The 11,711-nt window shown below is 36.5% G+C and overlaps 1 pseudogene; it reads left to right on the top strand.

Moving 5' to 3' along the window:
- Positions 1 to 1,194: 1,194 nt before the first annotated feature.
- On the top strand, positions 1,195 to 11,517 carry LOC150031629 (pyrophosphate--fructose 6-phosphate 1-phosphotransferase subunit beta-like; annotated as a pseudogene).
- The last annotated feature ends 194 nt before the right edge of the window (positions 11,518 to 11,711 follow it).

Below are 11,711 nucleotides of genomic sequence, written 5' to 3'. Positions count from 1 at the left end.
GATACATACCGAACATCAAGTTGACGTACTAGAACTTTACCACAAATAAAATGAATATTTAATTGGCAGACGAGGAAAAGGGCACTCATGTTATCATACCAGAGGATGGATGTGTGAGAAGGACGAAGGTCAACTTTTGTGAGTAAGGATTCAAGCCAACAAATCTGTGTTGTAACTCGAGCTAAAGCTCTATATTTGTACTCTGTACTCGAACGAGCCACAACATATTGTTTTCTCGAGATCCATGTTGTGTATGTGTAAGATATTGGAGTGTACCTATCGAACTTTTATACTCGGTGGGATTAGGAAGAAGATCTCTATCATAAACTAATGAAAATTTTCCATCAACAACAGGTTTGGGGCTGGTTTAAGGTGCTGGAAATTCAATTTATGCAATAAATCAATGATGTATTTACTCTGGCTAAGGATAATAAACCTTCTGCAGTTCGGTATACGTCAAAGCCAAGGAAGAAACTAAAGTTACCAATATCGTTTAACGTAAATAAGCAATTCAATTCACCAATAAATCTGGTAATAAAATGAGAATAATTTCTTATTACAACAATATCATCAACATAGATCAGTAAGAAAATAATAGTGGTTTCAAACTTGAAGGAAAAAAACGAGGTATCATCTTAGAGTTGCAAAAATTCCAGCCAAGTAAGATATTAATTTTGAGGTAGTCATACCAAGCTCGTGGGATTTGCTTGAGTCTATATAGAGAACGATTCAATTGACAAAGGTAGGATACTACTCACCTACAAATCCCTTAGGTTAGGCCTGAAGAGAATCGAATTCCAGTAAAATCGATCGATCATCATGCCATTAATTTTGATTAAGAATTTCAAACAAGATTATTTTATCTACCCCAACTCCAATGATTATAAGCAGAAAATTAGAAAATATATGTGAAGTTTTTAAGTTGACATATCAATTGAGCGTTGAAATTTCAAGAAAATATGTGTGTAGTCAAATGTTTGACTAAAATGTTGAGTAAACAAAAATAACCAACCAACTATTATACTTTTTTAAGTTACAAAAAGCTACACTAGATACCCTCGACTTGATAACTTAACTCTATAGCCCAAACATAAATTTACTAACTAAACTGAACTCCAAAATTTGTAACAATCCAAACAATCTGACTACATCGATTAGACCATCGGAGAATTCCAGCACTATTTTGGTTGGAAAATGTTCTCTCCTCTCTCCTCTCTCCTCTCTCCTCTCTCCCTTTCCCTCCCTCCGGCAGCCTATTCCGACCTAACTCCCCGTCCTCTCCCCATCTCTGACCAAGCTTTTCCTCTTCCCACCAACCTCAACCCTCATCTACGATCCTCGGCTCATCTATCTCTCATGGCCCATCCATCGACCTTCCCCTCCAAGCCTAACTTAGCCGTCGAAGTTATCAGCTATAAAATTAAGGACAGCCACTTTTGTGCCCTCATCCAAGCTGGTTCAGTAATCGTACAAGATGTGGAAGCTAAAAAGCAAATTTCCTTGTCAAAATCGCAGCTACTTTGGTTTGTGGAGAACATCTGGACCCTTTCGAAACTTCCAACATCTAGCTTCTTTGTCAAAAGCGAGCAAGATGCTTCTGGTGTAACCAAGATTTCTAACATCCGAATCTTTTCAAACTGGTTTTTATGATGTGTAGTGTGGCCTGCAGTTGGAGGACGATTCTTCATTCACGTTCCATCAGGAACTCTTAATTCAGGTTGATATTCCTTCCTTATCTTGTTAAATGATGCTTTGTCCCTCTTTGAAGTTGAACAGGTGACAAAAAACCCTCGCACAGTCCTAATCTCTTATGCAGACATAGTAAGGGGAAGAATGGTTAAGCCTGTTTTTCCAGAAAAACAGAGTCTCCTGCCCCCTCAGAACACCAAAAAACAGAGCAAATCTAATTTTTGGGTTCTAACACAAAATTCTCAATCTTCATAAATGGAAGACCTCGTGGCAGAATTCAAGCTTCAAGAGGAATAAGGCAAGGTGACCCTCTTTCTTCTTTCGTATTTCTACTAGTCAGTGAAGTCCTGGATGCATTACTTTCCCAGTTTCGAGAAAAAGGCAAGTTTGAAGGTTTTATTGTTGGCAAAGATAGAATTCATGTTTCTTTGTTACAATTTGCGGAGGATACTCTAATTTTCTGCCAAGATGACAAAGAAAAACTCAGCAACCTAAAGAAAATACTTGAATTATTTGAGTGGTGTTCGGGGTTGAAGGTTAATTGGGAAAAATTAGCTTTATGTGGCATCAATATGGACCATTTCAAGTTACAATCAGAAGCAGCCCTCCTAAATTGCAAGGCTATCTACCTCCCATTTATGTACCTTGGCCTTCCTTTAGGGGGGATATCCTAAGCAATTGGCTTTTTGGCAACCAGTGATCGACAAAGTCCAAAGCAAGCTGGACAAATGGAAGAGATACAACCTCTCAAGAGGTGGTCGTGCCACCTTATGTAGGTCAGTTCTTTCTCATATACCAACTTACTATATGTCACTTTTTCAGATGCCCGAAAAAGTGATTCAAACTCTTACTATATGTGATTCGAACTCACTTTGCATAAACATTTATTCGTCCAGCTCTTACTATCTCTGTTTCAGACTTCCATCAATAACGCCATTTGTCTTGATGAGCTCATCAATCTTGCGTAACACAGTACTCAGCACCGCTCCATCGTTTAGTTCCTACATCTATCGCTTAGCTCCAACAACCCGTCGTGTAGCTCAATCGTTTAGTCAACGATCTCGCGCATAGCCTATCGCTTAGTTACTGCGCACATCGTTTACCTCCATCGTTTAGTGCTGACGCCTTATCGTCCAACGTATCCACTAATCGCTTAGCGTCATCGCCCAGTGCCCAGCATCCATCGCTTAGTATTTCGCCTATCGTCTAGCGCTATCGTCCAACTTCTACGCTTATTGTCTAGCGCTTACACTGATGTGTAGTATTTTACCTATCGTATAGCCCGATAGTCTAGCACGTGACTTCTTATTGTTTGACGCAGTGCGCATCTTCACGATCGTCTAGCGCATCGCTTAGCTCTGCGCATTGCTATACGATCGCCTACCTCATTGTTTAGCTCCCTTCATTGCTACACAATCATCCAGCGCCCGCCTACACAATCGCCTACCTCATCATGTAGCGCCACTCACTTACTAGACGATCGTCTACCTCATCGTGTAGCACTGCTCATTTGCTACACGATTGTCTGCCCAGTGCCTTGCGTTCAACCTCTCGCTTTCTCTACTCTTGCTCACGCGTTCTCAACGCATCAGCGACTTTCATGCAATGCGTTCAACTTCACAATTTCACACATGATTGTCAGGACTTAGTTTTATTTTATGCGTTTTATACCAAACGCCTGGTTTAGTAACACCTTGCACATAGTTGAATTTCCATTAGTTGAATTCCAAACTTTTTGAAGAACATTTATTCAACACTTAGAGTTCTTCCTTTTTAGCATAGAGTGTCATACCTAGTCAGTTTCTTCTAGTCATTAGCTTAAACAGACAAATAGGAATGCAGGTTTCATATCTACAATGAGAAATACATTTAATTAGAGCTGAATGAATATATGTGTATCAACCAGGTACCTTCATGATTCTGTTGCTCTTCTTTATTCATACATTTCCATACTGAAGTATTGAACCCATTGTGGTTATCTCTTTTCTCTTTGGATATGGAAGGATATTTTTTGGACAGAGTAGGCTTGTTACTCTTGGTATGTATGATCCCAAAGAAGTTTAGCTCAAGACAAGGAGGGGCATGCTTTTGCACTGTCAGTCAATTCAAATCTTAGGATTTTTATGTCACCTGGAAGCTGGTATATTCATATTGGTAAGTGGAAATTTTTTCAACCTTCCTACTTAAAATATATTGGGAAAATGGCTAGGGTAGTCTCTCTGTTTGTGTTTTTTTTCTCTAATATTTATAATCTTGTTAAATTACAATTTTAGTCCTTGAACTTTCAGATTTTTGTCAAATTTTGTGTCCAATAGGTTTATGATATTTTTAACTTTTCTTAAATCATATTGATTTATTAGATATGAATTTAGGATTCTAAAATTTCAATTTTTATGTTTAGATGCATGTATTTAAAACTAAAAATATGTTGAATAGATCAAAGACGTAATAGATTCATTTTTTAAAGTTTAAGGGACTTATTAGACACAATTGAAAGCTCAGTGTAGGGATGAACACTAAAACTAACATAATAGATGCATTTTTTTTAAGGTTTTTACTAAAAGTTCGGTTCAGTTTAAAATCATAAGGAAACTAATTTTTTCGGCTTAATTTGGTTTTTTATTTCAAAACCGAATTGAACCAAACCGTGTATACATATATACATATTTATCGACTTATTTATATATATTATACATTATATTTATTATATTATGTATAAAAACCAAAAATCGTTTGATAAGTTATTTGGTTTTTCGTGGGAATAAGGATTATGAGAATTAGGAAGACAATCCTATTCTTGTGAAGTAGGGATGGACACTTATTAGAGAATAAAATAATGAGTTCTTTTGGTTATTCATGTTTCAAATTAGCCATTTTAGTCTTTGAATTTTAAGAAATAGATTTAAAAGATCTCTCTACAAGTTCTCCTTTTTGCATGGACTTTTCCTAGCCCACGGAATTTAAATAGAAATTTTACTAGATGACTTATGTGGCAAGATGACTTGGAAGGGAAAATTTAATTTTAATATTTCCCACCTCAGTCTTCTTTCTCCCCCTCTTTATCTCCTCTTATTCTCGATCCTCCTTTTTCATTGTCAAGCTTTACACAAAATTAACTTGCAAAAAGTCATGGTAGGATGTTCTCAAAGCTCTCTTTCTGCCAACTGATACCCTACAACTTCTAACAAAAGCAACCAACTCTACATGCCCTAGCCTTCATAACTTGGTTTTTTTTTTTTTATTATTTTATTTTTTTTTTTTTGTATTCTGTTTGGTAACTGAGTTGATTGATTTCTTAAAGGAAGAGTAGTGACATGCATTGAGTTTTGTTTGTTCTTTTTCTGTGTTTTTTTTTATGATTGTAAATCTCGCTTTTGTTTGGAACTTGAGTTTTACTGAATGCGTTTGAGGCCAGTTGCTACTTCTTAAGGTTTTAGAGTGTTTGATTTGTGTGTTGTATGTGCGTGCAGATGAGATCACGAAGCTGTTTCCTGATCTTTTCGGCCAACTGTCAGCAATGTTGGTGCCAAGTGATTCCAGTTCGGTGCAGGTGAATAAGAAATTGAAGATCGGAGTTGTCTAGTTTGGTGGCCAAGCACTGGGAGGGCATAATGTGAATTTTGGTCTATTTGGTAGGGTCTCATTGTGTCCACATTTATAAATCAAGAATAAATGTTTGCTTTTCTGTTCAAGTTGTGGCTATCTAGCAGCTTCTACGATCTCTGTGAAGATTACCTACAGGTTCATGCAAAAGGAAGCACGTTGTATGGTATCAAGGGTGGTCCTACAGGGATCATGAAATGCAAATATGTGAACTGACTGCACAATTTATCCATCCATATTGCAATCAGGTTAATTTTCTTGAAGGGATTTCTTGCTTTCACTTGTTAGAATTGTTAGTGTGAATATGTGCAGTCTTGATGCGAAGTGATTGCCATTTGAATGCAATTCTTGATGTAAATGCATTTTTCTTTTATCAGGGTTGTTTTGATATGATATGCAGTGGGAGGGATAAGATTGAAACTCCAGATAAGGTGAAACTCTTTCTTCCCAGAATTTTCATTTTGGGACGTCTTAGTTGTAGTCAAGGCATTAATTGACAGTTCGGTTCTATTTTCAGTTTAAGCAAGCTGGAGAAACTACTCAGAAGCTTGATCTGGATGGCCTTGTTGTAATTGGTGGAGATGATTCCAACACAAATGCGTGTCTCCTCGCTGAAAACTTTACGTATTTTTTAAAATTATGAAATTTTTCTATTGCCTCCCTCCTTTTTGCTCTCTTTCTCACTCTCATTGTCATATATGGATAAGCTTTTGTATGTTATTTTTATTGCAAAAATATAAGGTCGAGTAATTGATTACTCTAGTGTACCATTTTTTTTTGTGTGCAAGACTCTGTTATTTATATTCCCCTTCCTTCTGTTGTTTTCAAATTAGGAGTAAGAATTTGAAAACCCAAGCGATTGGTTGCCCAAAAACTATGGATGGTGATATCAAATGCGAAGAGGTCCCCACAAGTTTTGGATTTGATTCTGCTTGCAAGGTACTCATTTCTCTTCATAACTACTTTAGAATTCATATTTCGTTTGGACTCAACTTTGGTGACTGTTGCAAAGTTGAAGTAGTTTCTTCAAGAATTCAAGGAAAAAATGGAATGTCGCATTCATGAGATGAGACTCTTAATATGCTCTGCTGATGTTTATGCAGATATATTCAGAAATGATTGGTAATGTGATGGTTGATGATCGATCTACAGGAAAATATTACCATTGTAAGTATTTTGCTTAATGAAATTAAAACTAAAAATAGTTCTGAGATGCTGAATGTTCATAATAACTGAATTATTGACATTACAAGTATTTCAAGTTCAGATATGTCTACTTTTTAAAATATATATTTATAAATAAATAAATAATATCAATAATAAAGATCATCTTGTTGCTTCATCCGTAAAAAACAGAGCACTTCTCTCTGCTCAAGTTTATTAACCTTCTCTATTTGATCTACCTAATGTGAGATTGTACTTTTTCATTGTTGTGATGTTGATACCTTTTTGTTTCTCACTCAAGTTTCAAGTTTATTATCATATGGCATTAACAGTGTACATATATCAACAGTTGGATGGCTTATGGGTCGTGCTGCTTCTTACATTACACTGGAGTGTGCTTTGCAAACTCATCCAAATATTACTATTATTGGAGAAAAGGTAGCTGCTTTATTTAAACTACTTAAGATAGAAACATTTGTCAAGGAGGACATTTATCTCCACATGCTTTATAATATGTTTTGCAGGTTGCGGCTAAGAAGCTTACCTTGAAAAATGTTACAGACTACATTGTCGATGTAATTAGTAAACGTTCTGAACTTGGTTATTAATTATGGTGTTGTAGTTATTCCCGAGGGCCTGATTGACTTCATTCCGGAGGTATTCGTCTTGTTATTGTAGCTACTTGGGTTTATTTATTTTGGTTGCATACTCACTATCCACTAAACCCAAGATTCTCGGGATCAATATGTCATTCTTGAACTGATATCATTTATAACTCGCTTTCTACAGGTGCAACAGCTTATTTCGGAACTCAATGAAATTCTTGCCCATGATATTATAGATGAGAATAGATTATGGAAAAAGAAATATTATAGATGAGGATAGGTTAGTACACCCAACATATTGAAGTTGTAACCATCCAAACAATCTGACTACATCGATTAGACCACCTGAGAATTCCAACACTGCTTTGGCTCGAAAATGCTCTCTTTTCTCTCCTCTCTCCCTTTCCCTCCCTCCGGCACCCTATTCCGACCTAACTCCCCGCCCTCTCCCCATCTCTGACAAGCTTTGCCTATTCCCACCAACGTCAACCCTCATCTGCAACCCTCGGCTCATCTATCTCTCATGGCCCATCCATCGACCCTCCCCTCCAAGCCTAACTTAGCCGTCGAAGTTATCAACTGTAAGATTAAGGACAACCACTTCTGTGCCCTCATCCAAGTTGGTTCAGTAATCATAGAAGATGTGGAAGCCAAAAAGCAAATTTCCTTGTCAAAATCGTAGCTACTTTGGCTTGTAGAGAACATCTCGACCCTTTCGAAACTTCCAACATCTAGCTTCTTTGTCAAAAGCGAGCAAGATGCTTCTGGTGTAACCAAGATTTCTAAAATCAGAATCTATTCAAATTGGTTTTTAAGATGTGTATTGTGGCCTGCAGTTGGAAGACGATTCTTCATTCACGTTCCATCAGGAACTCTTAATTCAGGTTGGTATTCCTTCCTTACCTTGTTAAATGATGCTTTGTCCCTCTTTGAAGTTGAACAGGTGACAAAAAACCCTCGCTCAGTCCCAATCTCCTATGCAGACATAGTAAGGGGAAGAATGGTTAAGCCTGTTTTTCCAGAAAAACAGAGTCCCCTGCCCCTTCAGAACACCAAAAAACAGAGCAAATCTAATGTTTGGGTTCTAACTCAAAATTCTCAATCTTCAAAAAATGGAAGACCTCGTGGCAGAATTCAAGCTTCAAGAGGAATAAGGAAGGTGACCTTCTTTCTCCTTTCTTGTTTCTACTAGTCAGTGAAGTCCTACATGCATTACTTTCCCAGTTTCGAGAAAAAGGCAAGTTTTGAAGGTTTTATTGTTGGAAAAGACAGAATTCATGTTTCTATTTTACAATTTGCGAATGATACTCTAATTTTCTGCCAAGATGACAAAGAAAACTCAGCAACCTAAAGAAAATACTTGAATTATTTGAGTGGTGTTGGGGCTGAAGGTTAATTGGGGAAAATCAGCTTTATGTGGCATCAATATATACCATTTCAAGTTACAATTAGAAGCAACCCTCCTAAATTGCAAGGCTGCCTACCTCTCATTTATGTACCTTGGCCTTCCTTTAGGGGGATACCCTAAACAATTAGCTTTTTGGCAACCAGTGATCGACAAAGTCTAAAGAAAACTGGACAAATGGAAGAGATACAACCTCTTAAAAGGTGGTCGCGCCACCCTATGTAAGTTAGTTCTTTCTCATATACCAACTGACTATATTATAAGCATTAATGGAAGAAGTAAGTTTGGTTGGCATACCAACGGAAAATTTTCCAGCAGCCTTAGAAACCCATTGATTAATATTTCAAGATTTTGGTTAAAAGTGGATTCCTTGGCAGCCTTCAAGGTTGGTAATGGTGAAAGAATAAGCTTGTGGAAAGATCCTTGGTTGGATTTGGTTCCTCTAAAAATCTCATTCCCTAATCTTTTCTTTATCTCCACTAAACCTGAAGGTTCATTACAAGATTATTGGGATGAGATTTCAACATCTTGGACTTTTCCTTTTAGAAGACTGTTAAAGGATGAAGAGACAGAAAACTTCCAGCTTCTGATTGGAAAACTCAGTCACTATAAACTTAATTCGATTCCTGATAAAAGACGGTGGTCTTTAGAACCAAATGGGGTTTCCTCAGTCAAGTCTCTTGTAAAGCATCTATCATTTTCCTCCCCAATTGGCCAGCCATTAGAATCAGCCTTATGGAAGTCTAAGAGCCCTAGAAGGGAGAATATTCTGATTTGGATCATGCTGAATGCCTCTCTTAACAACGCAGATATCCTCCAAAGAAAGTTACCTACTCTCTATATTTCTCCACAGGTTTGCATTCTTTGTTGGGTAAACACATAATCTCTCTTGCATTTGTTCTTCCAGTATGTTTTTGGAGAATTTTGTTGGACATCTCTCTTCAAGTGCTTTAATGTCAGCTGGGTTCTTGATAATGATTTTAAGGTTAATGTGCTTCAACTCTTGATCGGGCCACGTTTGAAGAAGAAGCCAAGACTATTTTGGACCAACGCAGTTAAAGCTTTGTTATAAAAAATTTGGTTTGAAAGAAATCAAAGAGTATTTCAAGACAAAGCTTCTTCTAGTTCCGCTAAATTTGATATCGCTCATATCAACACCTCCTCCTGGTGCTCGCTTTCCAAAGCTTTTCAAGACTTCTCTTTACAAGATATCAACCTCAATTGGAAAGCCTTTATTTTCCCGCTCTCTTGATTTTGTAACAGCATAGTGATGGTTATTATTTTCAGTTTAACTTTCAGATAATCATTCGGTTGTAAACCTTGTCTTTTGCAAGGTCCTCTTCATTTTGTACTTAGCTTTGGATTCTAGTGTTTCTTGGAGATGATGAGAATGCTAGGGAGATGTCAACCTAGTTAAGATGTCTTAGTGCATTTGCTGATCCGTTTTGAGCTTTTTAGTGTGCTTGATTGTATTGCACATTATGTTTATTTCCTTCTTGTCACTTTTAACATCTTTCATTATCTTAATGAAGTGGATTGTTTTTTGTTCAAAAAAAAAAAAAAAGAGATAGGTTATGGAAAAAGAAACTTACTACTCAATCTCATCACTTTTTTGAATTTTTCCCACAAGCAATCCAAGAACAATTGTTCCTTGAAATAGATCCACACGGCAATGTCCAGGTAATTGTTTTTTCTTTTTGTTTTATACATGTCTTTCCAAACTGAGTTGGAAAAGAGAAGGCAAGAAGGTGCATATAATGGGCGGCCAATTCAAGGAGTAGTCACATTTCTTTGGGTACTTATTCTATTCGTGCTTGAACTTTTGCCATTTTACTTAAACGCTCCTGTTTAATAATTTAGTGATAACACATATTATATTTAGCACTTGGGTAGTAGGCAAATCAATTGAGATCTAAAAAACATACATGTTGGTAAATGCATTAAGATCTTTTAGATTCATATTTGATAATTAGGGGCACCAAGTATCTAGACTTCCATTATGAACTCGTAAAGAAAATGGCCAATTAAGTGATGGGTTAGGCTTATAGCTAATTGACTTTCAAATGTAAACTTACGAATGATACGAATGAATGGCCATGAGATAATACGAAAAAAATTGTACTTTGCTGGTTACTGCTCTGTGTGTTATCTCTGTTTATTTCTTCTTTTGACTTATAGGTACGAAGGGATGTGTGGTTTACCCGCGAACTTTGATTCAACTTATTGCTATGCTTTGGGTTACACTGCTGGAGCTCTCCTCTAGAGTGGAAAAACTGGACCAATATCATCGATTTGTCTGTTCCACTTCTGGTACCTTCTGATCATTTTAGTCTCTAACCTTTTAACCATTCATTCTTTTTCTTGTTATCAGTTTCCTCCATAGATTTTTTCCTCGTTTCTATTACTTATAAGTTAGTTATGCATACTTGGTAGGAAATTTGGCTGGTCGAGTTAAAGATTGGATGGCTGGCGGAACTGCATTCACTTCGTTAATGGACATGGAGAGGAGACACGGTATGATTTCTTCATGAAAACGTGCATTCCTGTTCTCATGTTTTTTTGAGTAACACGTTAATAATTGTTTTTCTAAAATATTTTTTATAGGGAATAAGAGGGGAAATGACAAACAGAGTATCAACAATCCAGCTAAAATGAGAACAATGGAGTTCACTAGAAGAAAAAAAAAAAAGAAAGATGAAAAAAAACTCCCCAATCTATATTAAAAAGACATTAGTTTTCTAGTTGATGAAACTTAAAAGTTATCTTTTTTCTTTTTTTGAGTATCCAAATATCTTACTAGTTACTAACACAATACTATAAAGACTAGTCAAGGTGCATGTAAGATCAGAAAAACTAGGATAAAATTGGAGTATCATCATGTAAAAGTGGAGTATCTTTTCTCTTAACAATTTTGAAAGGCTTTGGATTGATAAAACATTTTCATGAATTTTATTTTAATATTTATCATTTGATGATCTCTTTCTAAAGTTATAATTCGTTTGGCAGGTAAGTTCAAGCCTGGGATCAAGAAGGCAATGGTGGAACTAGATGGTAATATGATCTCTTTCTAGAGCAAATTACGTTTCCTATAATCTCTTTCCCAGTCTTACAGTTCATGCCACTCCATTTGTCATGTGAGGAGGTTAGATAAGAATCCTACCATTAATTATGCAAGTTCAAATCTAAAAGAAGAATGGAGCAGGTAGTCTGGATATAGGTATCTTACACACCCAAATTGATGAAAA

Source organism: Benincasa hispida, unplaced genomic scaffold (genome assembly GCF_027475165.1).
Source record: "Benincasa hispida cultivar pf3 unplaced genomic scaffold, pf3_genome.v1.1 HicScf1051, whole genome shotgun sequence".
In the NCBI taxonomy this organism is placed as follows: Eukaryota; Viridiplantae; Streptophyta; class Magnoliopsida; order Cucurbitales; family Cucurbitaceae; genus Benincasa; species Benincasa hispida.
Note: the sequence above shows the minus strand (reverse complement) of the source record. Positions and strands in the feature narration are given on the sequence as shown.